Raw genomic sequence first — 6,000 nt, 5'->3', positions numbered from 1 at the left:
CTCTCTCTCTCTCTCTCTCTCTCTCTCTCTCTCTCTCTTTTTCTTCCCCCTCTTTCTCCCTCTCTCTCCCTCTCCTCTCCATCTCCATCTCTCCAGCTCTCTTCCCTCTGGAGAGCCCAGTTGTTAAACGTTTATCATCACGCCTCTATATTTCTCTGTAAACATTGCTTGAACTCAGTAAGGCTACAGTAGATGGGCTTGCGGAATGAAGTCATTACCAGGCTGGAAAACTGGTGACTGGAGTGTAATGACAACAACAACAAAAACGATGATGACAACATTTATGTAGTGCTTTAAGTTTTTTTTTTAAGTGTTTTACATCCATTTTCTCATTTGAGACAAACTTACCCCTGTACTTGAGTCAGGAAGAAGAGACAATGAGATTTTTCAATGGACCAGGTATGTGGTGATGAAGACCTGTACCACAGTGATACCTATGTCAGATGAGAGAAGGGGGTGTATGTAAGAGATACTATGAAGATACAAATGACAGAAGTTGCAACAGATTGGATGTGGGGAGTGAGAGAAAGTAAGAAGTTGAGGATGATACCAAGGTGGTGCCCTTGGTGGCAAAAGGAAAATTCAGAAGAGGAGAGTGTTTGAGGGGAAAGCCAATGAGTTCAGATGAGGAAAATGGGGCTCAGAAGGTTGAATGATTTACAAATGTCCCAAAGGTAGTAAGCCTCAGAAGCAATATTTGAATCTAGGTCCTCTAACTATAGAACAAGTACTCTTTGCATTGTACTATGCTGTGTCCTATACAAATGGGTTACTAGGAAGTGGACTGAGCAGGATAAAGGTTGGCAGTGACAAACAGGGAAAGAATTGGGACTGTAGATAGAAGGGGAAGTTGGGTAATATGAAGGCTTTTTAAACATTTAGGTGACAGCATATTTGAAGACAAAAAGGAAAGAATTTGGGAATAGGAAGAAACTATTAGAAAGAAAGCATTTTAGAAATAGGGATCTTGAGAGGGGTGCGGATATAAGTCTAAGTGTTAAGCCAAGACAGAAAAGAAGAGAAACTATTGTCTCAGAAAGGACAATAAGAGGAAGATGTAGATATTTGGAGATGAAGATGGGAGTACATAAATGCCAGATGATCTCAATTTTATCTATAATGCACAGAGTGAAGTAATCTGCTGAGTGTGAGGGTGGGTGGCAGAAGAATTTGAGATGACAAGAGAAGCTATAGGATTAGCTCTGTGGGTTAGGGAGACAATAAGGGATGAATAAAAGGATCGACAAGTTGCAGCGAAAGCCAGGTTGAGGTTGGCCAACATTATTTTTTAATGGGCCAGGTGCTTCTTCCTCCACTGGCTTTCTGGGGCTTGGGAAGAAGGATGTAGAAAAAATAGATAGTGTGGGTGACTCAGATGTTGGTGCAGCAGAAACATCAAAAGGTCAATAAGGCAAGAGAATCTAGTGTGCTGTAGAAAGTAGCAGTGAGATAGTGGACCAAGTGACTCTATGTTCTCTAGAAAGGAGCTGATGAATAGGGTAAAGTACAGGAAATTGAGTGATTCAAAGACCCTGGACAAAGGAAAGAAGATAGATTTGGTGATTCTGGTCTGTCAGTAGGAGAGATGCTATTGGTTCCCCATCATCTCTAGGGATAAAATATCACTGGCTCTGGAATCAGAAGATATGGGTTCAAATCTAGTCTTGTCCACTCGGTGTAACCTTGGATAAGTAATCTGATCCTCACTGAACCAGTTTCCTCATCTGTAAAATGACCACAAATGCCCCCTTCAGCTTTAAATATATGATCCTATGAACTCACAACACAAACTCTAACTTAGCCTGGCATTTAGAATTCTCCACAGTTTGGTTCCCACCTAACTTTGCAAAATCATGAATTTTACTTTACAAATAAATTGTCCTATTAACTGTTCCTTAGACTCAGCATTCTATTTCCTAATACCAAATCTTTGTACTAGCTGTCCCCTCTTCCTGGAATGACTTCCCTCCTTAACCCTGCTCTCCAAATCCTTAGCTTCCAACAAGCCTTCCAGAGAGGTTTCACCTTAGCCACTAAGACTTCTCCCCTGCCTTAAATTATTTTCTTTTTTTCTCTGTGTACGTTGTCTACTCTCCTATGTAGAATGTAAGCTCCTTGAGGGCAGCATGACTGCTGCTTCTCTTTCATCTTTGTATCAAGCATTTATTTAGCACCTACACCTGGAACTGTGGTAAGTTCCTATCCCTAGTTCCTAGTACACAGCAGGCATGTGAGTTCATTAAGGAAGTTGAGTGAGCATTGCCTCACCAATCTGGTACAGGATATTTGTTTTGTTGTAGTTCATCTTTCCTTCTTGAAGAGGACCAATGACATCAGAAGGGTGATATCTTGACTTGCAAGTGAATTGGATTTAACTTAGGCACAGTTGTGCAAAGTCATCAGCCTCACTCCTTTCTCCAGTCATCAAAGTCCAGTGGCAAGACAGGAGTCAAGACCACTGGCAACGGCCTAAGATGTAGGGGGAGACTTTGGCCTTTTTAATCTAAGGTCTTACTTGGTGAACGTAGCACCAGAGAGATATGGGTAACCATGGAGGTGAGAGGGAGGGGAGGAGGTCATAGAGTTTTGAATATGGGCCAAGAGTAGAGCATATTTAATCCCAGAAAAGCTCTGATTTCAGAGCCAGGGATATTTTATCCCAAGAGAAAATGGAAAGCTGGTAGCATTTTTCCTACTTAGCCACCAAAATCACCATATTTGTCTCCTTTCCTTTGCCCAGGGTTGTTGAATCACTCAGTTTCATGCACTTTACCCAATTCATCAGCTGCTTATTGGAAAGCATGCCTTGTGGCAATGAAATTCATGTTGTAGTCATGCTGGTATATGGTTTATATGGAACAGCATTGGAGGTAGACAGAGTCAAAAGTGGGAAACCTGTAGAAGGCCATCAATATAAATGTTGAAGTTGCTAAGACGGAGATTGTAGAGATTGAAAGGGATAGGTAGAGGAAAAGAAGAGATGTAGTTATTGGATGCATCTCAGAAGATGGGATTTGATATTGGGACTGGAGAAAGGGACAACAATAAACAGAACAAATGTTTTAAGGCTGTACAACTTCTATAGTTAGGGAGTTTATGAAGATGTCTAATCTAAATTCTGCCAGCTAAAACATAGCTATATTTTCAAGACCAAGTTCAGGAAAAACAAACAAACAAACAAAAAGAATCTGTTATTTCCTTTGTTAGACTTCAATGGTTAAAATGAATGATCTTCCAGAGACCAGTGAGGATGGTGAATTAAGAAGTAGTATAGGCAAGCAAAACCTCTAAGAGCCTATTAACATAATCATGGGCAACTAGGTGGAGCAGTGGATAGACTTCTAGGCCTACAGTCAGGAAGACTCATCTTCCTGAGTTTAAATCTGGCCTCAGACACTTTCTATCTGTGTGACCTTGGGCAAGTCACATAACCTGGTTTGCCTCAGTTACCTCATCTGTAAAGTGAGCTGGAGAAAGAAAAACAAATGGTAAGTTACTCTAGTACCTTTGCCAAGAAAATCTCAAATATGGACACAAAGAGTTGGACATGGTTGAAAACACCGAACAACAATAACTTAGATAATCATAGGATCATAGACCTAGAAGTGAAAAGGACTTAAAAGACTATCTAGTTCAGTCTTCTGATTTTACATTTGGGATAATAAAAGCCCACAGGGATTAATTAGCTAGCCCAAGGCCTCATGGGTAATAATAAAGCATCAGTGAGGATTTGAACCAAGGCCCTCGAACTCCTCCATGAAGGAATAAGGAACAAATTGGACTTGTGGGATGACAGTAAGAATAGAACAGAAGGGCTAAAGCTAAGAGAAAAAATAAAATTGCAGGACTTGGTAACAGATGAGAAATGACATGAAAGAGTGGGAAGAATCTATGATGACTTGAAGCTCTCTAGACAGTGAAATGGTGTGGTAGGGGGAAGGTGATATAAATAACCAAAATGAGACAGCTTCTGTGAAGTGGACCTGGGAGGCAGCTTAGGTGGCTGAGTGGATAGAGTGCTGGGATTAGAATCAGGCAGACCCAAGTTCAACTCTGGCCCCAGACACTCACTAGCTGTGTTATCCTGGGTGAATTACTTAACTTCTGTTTGCCTCAGTTTCCTCAATTGTACAATATGGATAATAATAGGAACTAGATCCCAACATTGTTATAAAGATCAAATGAGGCAATCTGTAATACACTTAGCACAATACCTGGCACACAGTATGCATGATAAAAATGTCAGATATTATTGTAGTCGAGTACTTATTTTCTAATCCTTCATTTACTTTGATAAATTTCTAAATTACTCAAAACTCACTTAGGTTATTGGATCTGAAACTGGACATAGTTATCATACAAGTCCTTCTACAAAGCCATAGTAGAATAATATGTGCCTATCTACATGTGTGCACACATACACATATATGCCTATACAGGCACATATTCATGCTTGCTATTTTTAAATATTCTGAGTTATCATATACCACATATAAAGAAAAAATATAAGTTCAAGCAAAGTATTCCCTGGTGAGCCAAAACTGGGAGCCAGAATACCTAAGGCTAAAGAACACATACCTAAGGGTAAAGATTTATAATAAATAATACCTGTCTGAAGCCTAGTGGGATGAAGTTGAGAAGAAAAAACTTTGAGAATTTGCTTTGAAAGTCTTTACAAACACAATTTAGAGGTGGGAGACACCTTCAGTATTATCCAGCCTTACCTTCCCATTGTACAGATGAGGAAATTGAGATCTGTAGAGGTTAAATAATATATTTAAGCTAGTACAGATAATGTCACTGCTTAAGTGCTCCAACTTAGGTGAACACTGACAATAAATATGGTGCATTTTCAACATAACAATGCCTTGAATTCAAGAGGAAAAATAAATAACCATGGGCAAGCATAGGATAATCTAGTAAGGGAGAAGAAGTTAGCTTAATATAGCCTTGCATATAGCAAGTGATCAATGAATATCATTAAATGAATGATAACATATTCTGAACCTCTTTGTCATTTCTTGGACTACTCTTCTGAATAGCAGGATTTGAGGTATACTAAAAATGCCTTCATCATCAAAACTTTATCTTACCTACTTATCTGCCTTGATGTCTAAAATTTTTCTTCCTTTCCTTTGGGTTAAAACATTGTGTTTGTCACTGTGTCCTAACATCTTGATGGAAATTTATTTATCCAGCTTTTCTGCTAATTTTTGTCCCCAAAGTTAAAAAGACAATATGAGAAAGCATATATGTTTCCGTGAGATGAGTAGAAAGTCCTGGCAAAGATAATTGGATTTGGAGTTAGAGAGCCTGATTTGAATCCAAGCTATCCTACTTCATGTGTGATACTGAGTAAGTTACTTTATACCGATAGAATATAAGCTCCTTGAGGGTAGAGACTATTTATTTTATTTTTCTTAATATCCCCAGTACCTAGTACAGTCCTGGCATATCATAGTCACTGAATATATGCTTGTTCGTTGAGTAGGGCAGCTAGGTGCCACAGAGGAGTGAGAACTGGACTGGGAGGCAGGAAGATCTCATTTCATTTGCTGTCTCTGATGCTGAATAGTTGTGTGACTCTGGGAAAGTCACTTAATCTATCTCAGCCTCTGTTTTCTCATCTGTAAAACACAGGGGTTGTACTTGATGGCCATTTAAGGTCTCTTCATCTCTAAACCAATGATCAGTTCATCTACGTGACTTTCAGTTTTCTCATCTGTAAAATAAGGGAGTCAGAACACCAGGGAATGGCCTCATGTAGCTGAGATGTCTTGTAGTCTTTTCTTTCAGTTTTGCTAGAGTTGAGGCTAGTTTGTGGTGGGAAAAGAACAAGTGTTTGGAAAGAAGGGGATTTAACTATTGTTAGCTGTTATTTACAATCAGATGGTTGAATAGTAGGTGAAGGAGGTATGGCTAAATGATGGAGATAATGATCCTTTTAGAAAGGAAGCCTAAAACTGGAGTCTAAGGATTTGGGTTCAAGTCCAGTCTCTG

The sequence above is a fragment of the Trichosurus vulpecula genome, chromosome 5, assembly GCF_011100635.1.
Source record: "Trichosurus vulpecula isolate mTriVul1 chromosome 5, mTriVul1.pri, whole genome shotgun sequence".
NCBI lineage: Eukaryota > Metazoa > Chordata > Mammalia > Diprotodontia > Phalangeridae > Trichosurus > Trichosurus vulpecula.
Note: the sequence above shows the minus strand (reverse complement) of the source record.